Raw genomic sequence first — 16,530 nt, forward strand, 5'->3', positions numbered from 1 at the left:
ATAAAAGTTCTTCCATGTTGAATTTCAGTCGGTTTGAACCAGTCCAAGATACAAATGCTAGCGCCAATGGAACAAGAATAAAGCCCACTTGAAATCAGACAAATAATTGTTTTTCACTTGAAATTACACAAAATTATCTGAATTAAGAGAATAACTAATACTAGAGGTTTTATCTCATCTAAAACCGGAACAAATCTACTCACACCTTAGATTTAATCTCTTAATTCAAGTAGATGAAGTAGATTCAAGTAGATTTCTTCCTTAAAACGATTATTCTTTTTCCAGTGTTTTACATAATATATGACCTAATTGGGTGTATTGACAGTATTTCTACCTTTATTTCCTCCCATTTAACTCTAATATTGTTAAAAGTACTCTTGGATTTGTGTGATAGTGTTTCTCAAAATCATTTTGAGGGCCAGAGGTGCTGTGCTGCAGGGCCGGATTTGGCCCTCGGGCCTGACGTTTACTACCCCTGATGTATAATGTCAATACAATACAAAGCGTAAGGTATAAAATTATGTATTTGTTCATAAAGAAATACGTAGTTAACATTTCGATGTACGTATGTGTTTTAGTTTTCTTTCTAATTGCTGTTTTGAGTCTTAGACAAGAGTTGACTTCTTATTCAGGTGCAATTTTGGATTGTGGCCACAAGAGAGCAACATAGAGCCATGGTTCAACACAGAGCCATGGTCTTCTGTGACTGGTGGTATCTTTTAATGGTTTGTTTGCACTAACATAGGACAATGTCCCATAGACAGGCCTGCATAAGGTGAAAGACACATGTGTAATTAACAACAATAAGATGCATGTCCACACACAGCCCATACTAAGTCTCTCCTTACAGTCTGGGGGTTCTCAAGCTTTTCACATCAAAGCTACTTCCTTGTAATATATTTCGGTGCTAGATCACAATTAAGTCAAGACTAAACCAGGTCTGAAACAGCTGAAATTGGACTAAAACCATGACAGAGAAAAAGACAAAACAAACAACCAAATCACACACTTATATATTCAGTATTGCTCGTCATTATTTCTGGATAAGCAGTCTGTGCATCAGCTGTCCTCCTGTAAAAAGCTGGTGCGCGTAAGTCAATTGATGTAGATATTATTAAATCACAGTTAGAGTGATCTCCAGCATATAGGAATGTGCATCCCCATTCTGCGCTTTGAACCCATGCGTGTGCCCTTGTGGCTCAACCATAGGCTCGACCTGTCAACTGTCCGGAAAAAGCCGAAATCCTCCGACGCTGCACGACGGCGACGTCAGCTGCATATCTCGTTCTTTCGTTTTCGTGCGAAGGAGAGAGAGAGAGAGAGAGAGAGAGAGAGAGAGAGAGAGAGAGGGAGAGAGAGAGAGAGAGAGAGAGGGGGGGAAACGGCTCACGGCAAAGCAACAAGAAGGAAGAGCAATGGCGACTCTGGCTCGCCAAATACCAAGTCCGGATACCTTCCTCTGTCAGCCTTGGTCTTCCTTCGTCAGTGCGGTTCAATTATCTTTTGTTGACAGTAAGTTCGCGCGGCGGTGGCGTTGGTTGTTTTCGCGGACGAAGTGTCAGGGAAGTGCGTGGTGGGAAACTGTGTGATTGAGAGTTGAGTAAGCTCCTCCACCACCATGCAGCAAGCAGGGTCTGTCAAAGCGCAGCAAACTATCTGTCAAAAAATACTACGAGCAAATGCAGTAGTAATACGCTGGCCGGGCCACCGTGCTTGCGCGCATTTGCAGTTTTTATTTACGCTGCGGACTTGGCGCAAAGAGGCATGTGCGCACTACCGATCCCCACCAAGCACCAACATATAAGTTTGTAGCTTTGACAGCTGTTGATTAAGCAAGGCACCTATGGCGTTAGCAGGCTAACTGCTAACCTCGTAGTCAGAGCAGAGCAGCAAAGCATGGCTTCTGTGCGCATGGCCCCTAAAGTTTGTTGTGAAACCCGTGGCGTGTCGATGAAAGTGGCTGATGTGTTGATTTGTCATTGCGCTCGCAGATTCGCCCGACGCGCAGCCTTCCTGCCCCAGCAAAGCCTTGAAGAACGGCAAAGAAGGTGAGCAACTTGTGATACTGTGTGAGAGCTGTCACGTATTTGGTTTTTGTATTGGGTTACAGGAGGAGCAGCCAAAAAGACACGGCCATTCTATTTATGGTCGATATAAAAAAATAAAAAAAAAATCGAGCAGCATTATTACTTATCAGCTTTTTGACACTGATTGACAGTCAAATCAAATCATACATTTATATAATTCATTGATGTCGATTTATAGCTTATGTTGGGTCGACTATCTTATAATGGACAATTACTCTGCAAACTGCATATTGAGCTGAAGCATCATTTACTCAATTTTGATAACTTCATTCATTTTAAATATGGTTGCCTTGTATATAAAGTATTGCATGGACTTGCTCCACCTCCATTGCAGGATTTCATCAAACCAAAGTCTGTTAGTGGGATGGGCACCAGGGCATCAGCTCGAGGAGACTGTGAGGTTCCACACAGGAGAACCTCCTTTGGACAGACTGTGCTCTCTGTAAAAGGCACCAAGTACTGGAATAGTCTCCCTTTATCAGTCAGAGAGACTCCAACTCTGGCCACTTTCACAGCACGTTTTAAACTGTGGCTAAAGGAAAACCAGGCCTGTGAACACTTTTAGTTGTTACTGCATTTATTGTTGTCACATTATGTTAATTGTAAATTGTAAATTGTGTATGTGCTGCCTGCCTCGGGACTACAGATGGAAACTAGCATCCCTGCTATAATCTGGCATATTTACAGTGGTCATGTGCAACTGTTCATCAATATGCATTGTCCCTATCAAATAAATAAATAAAAGATTTTATTCAAAACACCTAATGAAAGTTCAACTGAAAACTAGTGGTGGGACTCAATTAAAATGTTTTAATGGAGCTAATTACATGTCTCTATCTGTATAGTTATTCAAGTAACAGAGGCAAAGTGCATTTATAGCTATTTAGCTTTCAAGTGTTTTAGGAACTCTGGTCACTCATGTAACTTGAGTACATTAAACAGTAATAATAAAGCCACATGTTTATAACAGTAAAAAATAAATAAAGCAAAAGGGCCATAAAAAGCGCCTTTAAGTATTTAACAACTGCTGTAAACAGAAATCGAAGTGCCATTTCTTATAATGACAATGGTTAGGGTTATTGTGGCTCAGAGTGGGCGTGGCTGGAGTGTTTGTTTGAGGCTAACGCTAACATTAGCATCAAGAACATCTCTGTGTTTGCACCAACATGTTTTACCTTGAGATGGTTTTTAGACTTGAGTAACTACGATGGAAGGAGAACTCTTTTTGCACTAGGGCTGAAAGATCTATCGTTATCGTATCGATATCGAGATATGAACATTCAAGATTTATCGCAAAAGAAAAATATATCGTTATCGTATTTAACAATATAAACGAGAAGGATTTTCATCAATAAAACTGCGCTCTTTTGTATTATGATTTTATTTAAATGCTTAGTTTTCACCTAACCCATAGTTATATCGTATCGATATCGGGATATAAAATTTTGTCCATATCGTTCAGCCCTAACCTGCACACAGCAAGACGGCGTCTATCGTCCCAGCAGGATGTTTATTAAAACAAAACTGAGTCCCCAATGGGCCGAAGCGTCTCTGTCCATTGCTGTTGTGGGCGGATGTGCGTCAGATATACGGGCGTACAGAAATAACGCAAATAGAAAGGTTCCGGCTTCAGGGAAATCAGCTTAAATACAATAAACGCGTTAAAATCTTTGTAGTTAATTACATCACGTTAAAGTTCCACCCCTACTGAAAACATGTTACCCTTTGGTCGGCAGAGTCCGGCATAAAGTGAATAGATTGCCCCATCAAATATGCTATTACTCATTATTAAAGTGTGTATTACAAGTTATGTAGTGTATATTAGTGTAGGCTGCAACCAATTAACACAGGGGAAAGAACTCTTAAAGGTGTAATTGCAGTTTGTTTGTGTTCAAGACTGCGCCACTTTACAATTATTATGTAAGCTCGCCTCCTGTTCAATCATAGTTTTTTTCTTCTTTTTTTTCCCACCAAAATATGGATGTGCTTGTGTTGTGAAGATGCATAGACTGGGACTAATTGTGATTGCCTACAGCTATGTAATGTGTGCCACTGTTTGATGGGCTCGTGTTATCAGCAGCAGTCATCTGGAGGAGTTCCTCGTGTTATTTCAGTGTCCGTAGAACTGATGGAATTAAGTCGTTCAAGGTCCTTTTGTACTGACTGGGTGATATATCTGTGAAGTGGAGGGAGAGCTGACATGATGACGCAGCAAAAATCGGCATTATTATGATGATGAAACAGCTTTAATATAACTGTAATAGAAGAGCACTATATTTGTGAACGTTAAGTCTGTAAAGCTTTATAACCTGAAGGAATGCTTTAGAAAAATGCATGTTTGGAGAGATACGGGTCAAAAGCTCAGTTCATATACACTGGAGAAGCTGTTGGCGCAGATTGACAGGCGAGATGTGATTATTAAAAAAACATAACTACAATTTACTCTAAATCGCAGTTTCACTATGCGTAAAGTGACTTAGGCAGTATTGTGCTTGCACTTTGTTTAAATTTAAACTCTAATTGGACTATGTAATGCTTGTTTGAGGTTTTTTTCCCCATTTAAGGCTGTACATTTTTGACAATATTGAAGTTTTAGTTTGTGGTGTGGAGTTGTGCGGACAGCTGCTCTTTAGGAGTGAGTGCTTCCATCATCCTCATCTCCTACCCAGGCCTTTGGGACACAGCCAAAGGAGTCCCTCTACACCTCAGCGAGTATAAATACCCCAGGAGCTTGCACTCACGGTCTTGTGTCATTACCTAAGTTTGACTACACACAGTCACATGCGCATAGTGCAGCGAGGAAAGTCTTCTCACTTGCACTGGTTAAATACAAACCCCTCCTCCCTCCCACACTCGCTCGCACGCTCCTTCCTCCTCTTCATAGCAAGACTCACTGATCGGCTGGAAACATGCCACTGAAGCTTGTTGCTAGTGATTAAACATACACTACGCAAGCAGATGTGGGGCCTCCAAATGTTTGAACACTTATTTGTAGAAATAGAAATAGTAGAAGTACTTGCTATGTGTTTAAGCCTTCTTGAACTATTTGATGCACAAAGAGGAACATATGTGTTTGGCTTAAAGGAGCAGGCCACCATTTCTACATACTGAGATATGTTCTTACCTGTGTTTAGACGAGTTGATGCGTGCCTGTCTGGTCTTTATGCCCGTGGAAGAGCGTGGTAGCTTCCAACTTCACCTCCATTTGGAGCTATAGGAATATACTGGGAGAAGCCAAATGCTAGCAACATCTTTGGTCGTTTTGCATGAGTGAGGGCACGCACAAAGACCAGACAGGTACACATCAACTCGTCTAAGCTCAGGTAAGAATATAGCTCAGTATGGCTTGAGCTATAAAGCAAAGCTTCTGCACCTGATTTTTCTCGTTTTCAAACAGCAGATGTGTTCTAGCCCTCACGAACCCTTCTGCACATCCCAATTCTTGATTTTACATGCACACATTTATAGGGAGAATATGCATCATGCAAGAACTAAATGATGAATGTAACCCTGTCAGCATTGACCAGTAAAAGTTTAGTTAAGGTTTATAGATTTAGGTTTATAGATCTAACTTTCGGTAATTATAATATATAGCCAGTGTTAATTTGACTTGGTCTTTTGATGAAAATAGTTTTAGTCAAGATTGAATCAAATAATTCTCTTCAATTTCAATCTAGTTTTAGTCGACGAAACTAAATCCCAGATCCCAGTCATTGTTGCATTTATAATATTTAATATCATATTTAATGAAATCCTCTGCTTCATGGAGCTCCTCCCACATGAACAAAGCCCAGATCTGTTCCTTTGACAGTGAATTTGAATCATATGCGGGTCTTTCAAACTGTTATTGGAAGTTTGAATGATTTTAGTCTCTTCTATTCATTACTTTGTCATATTTTAGTCGATGAAAATATCTGGACATTTTAGTTTTAGTCTCATTAACTACTTTTAATTTAGTTTCAGTCTATTTTAGGCTGGTAACAAAGCTACATTGACTAAAATTATGATGAAATATTTTAGTCGATGAGCTTAACACTGTATAGAGCACTTTTGCAATAGATACTGCTCTTCGCTCATGACGGGCTTTGGTTATTGGATGTGTGGTGCAAGGCAGGATTCCTCTCCAACTTTTTTTCACAGCTAAGGCAGACAAGTAAGAGATGATGACAGCCTGCTGCAACTTACTTTGGCTGAACCCACGGCCACAGATGACATTACCTAGTGTGAAGTAATTCTATATGTTTGCTCTGTATCTCAGTCGTGGCTCAGAGCCCAGATGAAGGCCATTGAGGTAAACTGTCACTGTTAACGTCGTAGCAGAGCCTCGTTCAGTATGTTTGGAACCTGCAGAGAGAGGGGTTTATAAATGTAGCTTTTTGGGGGACTTTTTGATTGGTCTGTTGAAAGCTGGCATCGGCTTATCGTTCAAGAAATGACAGATAAGCAGTGCATTTTTGGGCTCAATATTTATCATCAGTGCATTTATTTGCATTTTCCCCCCATGTTTCTAATGTAATATTTTTTACACAATGCAAGTTGCGGCTCATTGTATTTCATGTTCATAGTGGGATGTTTTAAGTACATGTTTGAACAAAGCCTAATTGTGATGTTTAGTTTGTATGTGTTTTGCATTGTGAGTAAATTGCTCTGTTTGTTTGCTTTTTTTTTTTTTTTTTTAGGATTGAATGCCTCTTAAACTGTGTCAAAGATGAATTTCTGCCTCTATTAGGGCAGACAATTAAGATCTCTTATCGTATCTTAAAGAGACTAGATGCGAGTTGGTCATTTTATGCTCACTACTGCCACCTCAGGTCTTTTGCGGAACTGCAGGCTCTGTATGAAAGGGATATGTCAGGATTTTTGACACAAGGCCTCATTTCCTAGTTATCCAGAGTGTTGCTTTCTGGAGATATTTTTTTTTGTAGTTCATGCAGTTCTTATATTTGAAGAGTTACGTGGCGCTAGGCTTGCTCATTTCTATGGTATCAGCTAGCCTGCATTAAAAACAGTCTGACCCGCTCCACACTAAATGTTTGTGTCGTTAGAATGATTTTTTGGAATATAACTGACCTTGCATCACATGAATGATCGCATTTTGAGGGACTATTTTCTAGCAGATCCTTCTGTCGCCACGTAGCTTATACGTATAGTATGAATGTGTATGTATAGTAGAAATGTGACATTTTATACATTCATTTATTTGATAACAGTACACAAGTGTATTATTTTTAAACTTATGTTGTAGTATGTGAATGATTAACCTGGTGATTTTCTTTTCTTTTTTGAGTTTGGACTTTTTGTGACTTTGACTGTTCTACTTTTGCTGCCTGCTAAGTACTTGTTTATGCACTGAGCAGCAGTGTCTGGTGTAAAGCCATGTAAAACACAGAGGACTGTTAAAGCGGGCTTTTAGCTGGACGCAGTGAGCGATAGTTATTTATCCTCGCGTTGCTTTATGCTTATGTGTTGGTTACCGCTGCTCTGTTACCAAGCTTTTCACGAAGGGGGCACACTTTATGGTCTCTTAAGTTTCTTAAGCAGAATTTGTTTGAACGGTGTGCATGTGTGCAGATCCACGAGCAGTAAAATCCAGCTCGCAGGCATTGCCAGCCCCAAGCCTAGATAAAGAGCAATTGTTGAGAATGGGCATTGAGAGGGAAAACGATTCAGTGTGCTAATCAGGGCATAGCCAAAAGCAAAAACAAGTAACTTTCACTTATGACTAAAGGCCCTTTCACACCAACCTGATAATCGCCAGTCGGTCCTGGTCAGGCAGGTTTTGGCCGACGTCGTGTGTCAGTCGTCAGTCGTAGACGGCGTCTGTGGGGAGGTCCGTGAAGCCGGTTTTGGCTGATTGTGTTTGTCAAATCGGCATTTGTCATCGCCGTTCAAGGGCACTGTGGTTGGCCTAGTGTAACCAGCTGGTCAGCGAATCAGCTGGATATAAGAAGGAGAGCTTTTCTACTGTGTTTTTGAGTTTTTAAACTCTCTGGCTTCCTCCCATTAACACACTGGTCTGAAATAATCATGGATTATCGTAAATGAAATCAGTCACTGACGTATCTTAAGCGCATGCTGATACTTGAAAGGCAGAGCAGGTCATCGCCCAGTTCTGCTGGTTTAGGAGCTTCCTCAACTTTGTTAATAAAATCCTTAAGTCCTTTCATGGACGAGCACGGAATGGCCGCTGATGTTGGTGTGTAGAGCTGAGGTGAGACACAGCAGGTGCAGGCAGAGAAGTTGAGTTGTGCGCTGTGCGGGCAGCAGGTTAAATAATGACCCTGAATGAAGTAATTTGGAAACATTTCATAAAAGTACTTTACAGAGTGCATGAAGTCACAAGGCTGTATCTTGTTATCCTGACAGCTGATAACCAAAACAACCAGTTGAAGCCACAAAATGTTTGGTACTGTAAATTTGCCCAAGGTGACATGAAAACAGTGCCTAGTTAAATTAAAGCTGGTACTTTCTTTGCAGACAGATATTGAATGAAAGATCTTTCAGAAAAGGCTTGGATGCAAATGGTTCTGTGGCCCAATGTTGGGTCCTCCTGACCTGCTACTTGAGAACCACTGTTATAAGTCCTATGCTGTTCAAGCCATCTCCATATCGCAATCATAATGTGTATGTTTTTAGTAAACAAAGTACTTCTTTTTTCCATGCACCACACTCTTTTCCTCCAGTGAGAAGTTGACCTACTGTTTCCAAATGTAATGGCTGTCCAGTGATAGTTGTAGATTGTGCAGAACATGCTTACGCACCAAAGACTGATGACTGTGTAGTTTGGGTCCTGGGCTGTCAGTCATTTGGCAGCAGCGAGACACAACCGCACACTATTAGGCAGTACACTTAGTTTGCATTTGCTTTGGCAGATACAGAGGAAATTGCATTCTTACTTTTTCGCAACTCCCACAAAAGCCTTTTCCCTCAACATGAGCCGAAAGGATGTCATTAGCTGCAAATAGGCTTAGCCCCCCTCAATCGTTTCTAAAAGCAGTTTGGTATTTGAGTCTTAAGTAGTTTATTTACAACAAAATGTGCCAGTTTTCTCTGTAAACACATGGAAATGGAGCTGCAGTCAAGGGCGCATCTAGTGGCTTTTTAGTGGGTGAAGAAAAACTGAAATTCTATACAGCCATTTTAGCAACGCACTGTATCAGGAAAACAAAGAATTGCTTGTTTTAACTTACAATAAAAAATCGTTTGACATTAATCTGATGAAAGTCATTAAAAAGTGCTGCAGACCTTAACTGTTTATGTTTTAACCTGTAAAGCACTTTGGGTTGCATTTTCTCATACTCACCCTCTTTTCCTAAAGTCAAATCTACTTAAACTGAAGGATCTAATCAATTATTTCACCGCAATAATGATGTTTAAAGCTAAAAATGATCTATTACCAGCCAGTATTCAGGATTTCTTTTGACAACAGGAGGAAGGGTACAGATTAAGAGGGCACATGAAATTTAAGATTCCAGTTGTCCAATCCACTAGGAGGAGTTTCTGCCTTGCTGTTTGCGGCGTAAAACTATGGAATAGCTTGAACGTGTCATTCAAGAAATGTACCACAGTTTGCCAATTTAAATCTATGTATAAAAACATGGTCTTCACAAACTATAGAGCTGGATATTAATTATAATTTAAACAACAATTTAAACAATCAGTACCTTTCTGAGAGCTGAATGTAACAAATGAATCTCTCCACTGTGAGATCAATAAAGGCTTATCTTATCTTATCACACTTCACAGCAAGTAGGTTCTGGGTTCAATTCGTGACTGCGCAGGTTTCCTCTGGGTACTTCAGTTTCCCCTACCATTAAAAACATGCACAATAGGCCAGAATGAGTGGTAGTGTACATTTGAGAGTACGAGTGGTGGACAATGGGTGTTTACATGCATGAGTTCCATGTGTGTTCATAAACATGCACTGGCCCACATTCAATCAATGCTGCCGCTGTCATGAGCTCTTTATTTGTCTTTGCCTCCGTTCATAAGTAATGTATGAGCTGTGACCTTTTTAATGCGTACAGTCAGACTTCAGCGACTGAATAAATTACCCACATATTACAGTGGGTTGAAAAAGTATCCGCACCTCTTTAAGCTTTCGACATTTTGCCACGCTATGGTCCACAAACATAAATATATTGAGTTTAAATTTCATGTGGAAGACAAACACAAAAGTGACACACAATCGTTAAGTGAAATTAAATGTATACATGATTTTCAACTTGGGGTTTGCAAAAGTATTTTTCCTTTCCTTTTAGTGCAAACAATTGCTTTCAGAAGTTGCCTGATGATTTCTGAATGATCACATGTTGACCTAATGACTAAATGGCAGCTCTGTGATGGTCTCAGAGGTCTGTTAAGAGACTATTGGGGAAGAGACAGCATCATGAAGTCCAAGAACACACCAGACAGGTCCGGGATAAAGTTATTGATAAGTATTATGGCTTGGGGACATGGCTGTGGCGACTGGCAATGAGTTGCTATTCTGTACAGCTGGCCTGTCAGAGAAGGTTTTAAAGAATGTAGGTAATGATTTTAACATAATTTAAACTGAGGTTGACGGGCCGTGGTTTGTTCTTTGTATGTTGTCAATGTTTGGATCTGTCTGCTGTGGTCATTGTTGTCTTTGTGAATTTCCACTCACTGCAAATGAATTTCCCCACGGGGACAATACATTTCTACTACTACTCGTATTAAGCTGGGTTAGGTTATAAAAAGAGCTTTGAACATCTCTCACAGTTAAATACACCATACAGGAATGGAAAGAGTCTGGCATCAGTGCAAACCTACCAAGACCCGGCCGTCCTCCTAAACTTATTGACCAAACAGCACTGACCAGAGATGTTACCAAGAAGCCTATGATGACACTGGATGAACTGCGGAGAGCTACAGCTCAGGTGGGGGAAACTGTCCACAGCGCAACTATTAGTCGTACACTGCGCAAATCTGGCCTTCATGGCAGAGTGGCTAGAAGAAGACATTTTTAAAAGAAGTCCCGTTTGCTATTTGCCAGAAGCCACATGGGGGATACAGCAAACATGTGGAAGAAGGTGCTTTGGTCAGATGAGACGTCATAGAAGGGGGCGTGGCTTCGCTGAGGGGGCAAAACACAATCTTTTTAGCAATTTTCTGATGTAATATGAGCTTATTTATCAAACACAAATGAAGTCAAGTCTAAATCGAGTCCATGTGGATATTTTTTCACAGCAGATTGTTCAGTAGAAGCAAAAAAACTGCAGTCGTAGCTAGAGCTAGCTAGCGTTAGCATTAGCACGATGCTAGCAAGAAGCATCATGATAGCATTCTCCGTTATTTATGTATTTATGGGCTGTTGAACCACTTTGCTGTATCTTTATTGTGGAGAAAACTGTATAAATAATTCTGCATTTGTTAAAGTAGTTTTTGAATGATTTGAAAAAGTTTTGATTTTTCTCCAAATTGTTTTCCCCGTGAACTGTTTTCAAACATGACCACATATGGGCGATTCCAGAGATGCCAAGTCAAAGTCCAGACCTAATCCAGTCGAGAATCTGTGGAGGGATCTAAAAAACTGGTTCAGAAGTGCTCTCCATCTAATCTAACTGAGCTTGAGCTGCTGAAACTTCATTTCACTTCAGGATTGTGTGTCACTTAGTGCGTCTTTGTCACATAAAATTTCAATTATATATATTTTTGTTTGTGGACCATAGTGTGGCAAAATGTTGAAGTGTACGGATGCTTTTTCAACCCACTGTATCATCATATGACGAGGAGGAGCCTAACATTATCGACCCACACAGATAGACACTGTACATTGTAATCGACACTAGTATCCTCTCCATGCCGTTCCTCCAAACTGGTAGATTGCCAATGAAGTGAGGTCTTGATGACATTCACCCATGCGCTCTGACTCCCACGCGCACTCCGATTTCCCCTTTCGAGCAACCTCAAACACTCACTTCTCCAGCTTTAATGTGAGCTGTAATTTCTGACAGCTTGGTTTGTTTGGGAACAGCCAGATTAAGTTTCTACACAGCTTGTACTAGCCCTCAAAGATAACAACAGAATTTTCACATTCTGGACAGTCCACATATTTGTTTTGTTTTTGCTCAATATGTGTAATGACAAACGTTTGGTTTCGTGTGAGCTTAGTTTTTAATGCTTTTGTATTTCCCATAATACTTTCGCATACTTAAGGCTAGTTTTAGTGATTTAACTACACAGCTTTTTTTTTAATGTCACCTTATTTTTTCAATTAAACACTTCAAGTAAAGTAGCACTATTAATTATATAGCTGGCGGAAAAAAAACAATGTGTGTCTTTGTTTTTATTATTTCCAAGTGAAGGCTTTTCTTCAAGGTAGTAATAGCAAATAGCATTTTTGTTTTGGTCTGTTCCACTGTTTTGTTTTTTCTTTCTGTTTTGGGTGTGATGTTACTTCCTCACATCGTGTTCTGCATTTCATTTGTGCGTGATCTATGAAATAGGGAAACAAGAGCTGGAAATTCACTCCTGGAAGAAGTGTTGACCACTACGCATGGGATAAGTTGACATCCAACACGCATTGTATTTTAAAGGAATAGGCCACCGTTTTTACATAGTGAGATATGTTCTTACCTAAGCTTAGATGAGTTCATTTGTACCTGTCTGGTCTTCACGCGTGCCCTCAGTCACGTAAACACAGCAAAGACAGCGCTAGCATTTAGCCTCTCCACTATAGCTCCAAACGAGGTCAAGATAGAAGCTACCTAGCTCTTCCACGTTTCCCTATTTAAACATGTTTACGTGAAGTGTTACTCTACAAAAGTATAATTACACAAAATTAAACAATGTGGATTTTCAAGGCGGATAAAAGGGGAACTATATTGTAAGGCGTAATAACACCAGGAGTAGTTCGAAATTTGCGCAGTAATATCTTCACTTTACTGTGCGGACGCTTGGTAGCTTCTATCTTGACCTCGTTTGGAGCTATAGTGGAGAGGGGGAGAGGCTAAATGCTAACGCCGTCTGACTGTGCTGTGTTTACATGATAGAAGGCACGGGTGAAGACCAGACAGATACTAAAGAACTCGTCTAGGCTAAGGTAAGAACACATCTCAGTATGTAGAAATGGTGGCCTATTCCTTTAAATTTGATTTATTAGAATCAGCCCTTTAAGTAAGGCTCGATTTTAGATTGTGTGTAGGCTCTCCATGCTTTCTTAAAGAGACTAGATGCAAGTTGGCCATTTTATGCTCACCACTGCCACCTCAGGTCATACGTGTAACTGCACCTTCTATATATTAAGCTCGTGCTCTGAATTAACACCTTTTTGAGTGACAGTGCAGGATTTCAGAGGCAGTTGTGGTGAACAGGTGTGAGCTCATTCTAAACAATAGGACATGGCCGGAACATGTAGGGGGAGGAAAATACATAATTTTAATATTTTTAAACTCCCTTTAATCACCTGCAGTTTTTATGATGAAGATTGTTTAGACATAGTTTACACCCACCCTATTTTACCCCTGATTTGATCTTGATCTGAGTCTGGTGGTGGAAAATCGAATATTTTTGAAGATTGTACTTTGAGTTTGAGCCACCGCTGCTCTTGCAAAACAGCTCAAAATAGAGCACATTATTGAAGGGGAACAGTGGAACACAGTAGGTGGATTTCAAGTCATTGATCAGTGGCCTACCCTGGTCATTGATTTCCCACAAATTGCTATATATATTTTTTTTTTAGCAATTTGCAATCAGCTGCACTTTAAGCTCATATGATCCTGTGTTTGATCAATGGTAACAAAGTGGTCTATCTCTGTAATGTTGTGTAAGCTACTCAAGAACTACCAGATTGTCTACGCCCATTGTATTGTGAGTGATTGCTTTCACTAAGACGTTGCTCTTACCTCTCGCAGATATGCTCATACGCAGCCAGTTCCCAGTGCTGGAGGATTTCTGTCTTGTTGTCTGCCACGTCTGCGATCAGGTGGTCACTCCTCGGGGCATCCTCAAACATTATGGTAAGACAAACACAAGCAACCCACCAAGCATCATTCGGCTGCACACTCAAAGTTCTCTGCAACTGGCTTTGCTCTACAAAGGATGTAGAGTACTTGCACACAAGCCTCAGGCCATTTATCTTTGTAAACTGCCTGATCATCATGCACGTGTAGAGGGAAAGAGACATGAGTGAGACAGAGAGAGTGGGGGGGGGGACAGAGCCACTTTAGATGCATTAAGTAATAGATATGTCGTAATGTAATAATACTATTGAGCCAAAAACGTAATAAGGATTTACAGGCCGATGATATTAATGATTATGTTATTGGCTGGTTATTACATTGGCCTGACACAAGATGAAAATGGTTCACAAATAATAAATAAATAATACATTCAGGCGATAATGTAATATCAATTTGACTTAATTTTCAAAAGCTAAACATTGATTTTGTGCGTGTAGTGTGTAACTATGCCATATAATATCTTGATCTATTTGATTTTATTTTGTTGTATCACATTAATGACAAATAAATGCATTCCATTCTAGAGCCATTTCTCACAAAATGGTGTCTTTTTTATCCATGCAAACTAAGTCCAAACTCCAATTGAGAGTGACCGTAGGTTAATTAAAATTACGACCACAACCTGCACTTGTAAATTGTATGGTGTTCAAAATCATTTTTTCGACATCAATGCATCTTTCTGTAAAGTGACAAGGTGAATAGCGCCACAGAGGTCTGCAGGTTCAGAAAAAGCCGTTTTGAACCATTGATTTCTTTTAGGAGCCGTGGATCTTCTCTGTCTAGCCACATATGCTTCAGACACTTGTAGCTGTCTAGGACTGGATATTTGTTGCTATGGAAACTGTACTCATCCAACTTTCCTGTTGCTCATTTGCACAAAATCCAAAGCCAAAAACATCAACCAAAGAGTCTTTCTTTGCTATTTTTTCCACAATAGATTGTATGAAGTTTTGAATTGCTTTAATGCTTCATTGTTCAGCCACATTTTGAAGACGAAGGGCGCTCGATCTAATGAGCAGCAAATATCACAGTAAAGTCCGTCCTCTTCATAAACAATTTAAACCAGAGCCTCGATGGATATCACTGTCCTAATGTTATTTCCACTCTAATATCAGTGTTCGTGTATTGAGAAGAACCTGCAAAATAATGTTTATCACAAAAGGAGTGAACGATTTTGAGAATTAATGTCATTACACTAATTGTCTGCAGCTTCTCTGCTCACCACTGCCTCTCCTCTGCGTGATTTGCATATTTAGCTGTCATCATCAATAGCAGCATCATATTACATTTGCAAAAACAACACAAGTGTGTGCCATAGCAAACAACTAACACTGTAGTTTGGCAGTTTCTCCCGCCACAACCAGAGACACTGTTATTGGAAATATGGGTGTCTTGCTCAGAACATCGACAGTATGCACTAGGCTTTTGGGTATTATATAAAATCGGCTATTGACTGATAAAATGCCAATATCTCCGGAACCAAAAGTGACAGATTATTGCACTGGAAAGAGCCTTAAAATGAGACCTCACAAGCGGAGAAACATCGTGGTGAAAATTGGTCTGGACTTTTGCGTATAATTATGGAACCATAAGAGATAGAGATTTACCATTTTTAGTTTAGTTTAGTTTGATTTTTGTCTTTCAAGCATGTCCCTCTGAAGAACCGACTTAACATGAATGTCCTGTGCGCTTTGCCCAATGACACGTTTAGAAGCGTCATACACAGGATTATAGATGAGACGTGTTTTAAAATATCAGCTGTGCACATCGGCATCGGCCTGAGAAAAAAATCGGTCGACCTCTATTAGTTATCGTTGTATATATGATTGAAACCTTTACTATAATAAATGTTTAACTACAGGCTTTTGTGAGATAAAAACAAAATTACATCAAATTAATCATCAAATTAAATTACTTAAATTATCAGCCATGCCACTCCCTTCATATCAGTATTAGTTACTGTACATTTTAATCATTTTAACGACTGGTTCAATGGGATTTAAAGCTGGTGACAACGTAGTGATTTGCGGGATCCGCTGTGTGTTTGCAATGTTTACAAACTAAACACTGGAAAATGCTGGTTCGCTTTATTCATTTATTTGTTTATCAGGGTCAATGCAGTTAATGTAGTAACAATCCAGGTTTGCAGCTGATGTGATGCAGAGAGAGCTTCTATCTAGTGCTAATGTTCAATTCTTGTCCCTGGTTGGGCTTTTTCTACATAATTTACAATAGTAAAATGCAATACAAAATGTATGCACAGTCATCAACACATTCTTTCGTTCACATACTTGGCGCTGTTTTGTTTTCAGACAAAACTTAACCCTAGAAGTGAACAATTTAAACTCTGATATGGTTTAATTTCCATAATGAGTTCCAAGGCTCTGGCCCTGATTATCTGGATAAAGAGGCTTATGTTTACTCCTACATTTTTGACTGTGCTCCTAAATTTCAGAGTT

The 16,530-nt window shown here is 39.8% G+C and overlaps 1 protein-coding gene and 1 long non-coding RNA gene across 2 annotated transcripts in view; one reads left to right on the forward strand and one right to left on the reverse strand.

Moving 5' to 3' along the window:
* The window catches only part of LOC306960201, a 508,646-nt gene that overhangs the window by 19,274 nt on the left and 472,842 nt on the right, over positions 1 to 16,530 (reverse strand). The gene's annotated exons all lie outside the window — the stretch shown is intronic.
* Positions 13,965 to 16,530, forward strand: part of atxn7l1 (ataxin 7-like 1) — a 32,374-nt gene continuing 29,808 nt past the window's right edge. Inside the window, exon 1 of the mRNA XM_079552448.1 lies at positions 13,965 to 14,068. The gene's annotated coding sequence lies outside the window, so the exon portion shown is untranslated. The remainder of the gene's footprint in view (positions 14,069 to 16,530) is intronic.

Source organism: Gobius niger (genome assembly GCF_951799975.1).
Source record: "Gobius niger genome assembly, chromosome: 2".
Taxonomy (NCBI): Eukaryota; Metazoa; Chordata; class Actinopteri; order Gobiiformes; family Gobiidae; genus Gobius; species Gobius niger.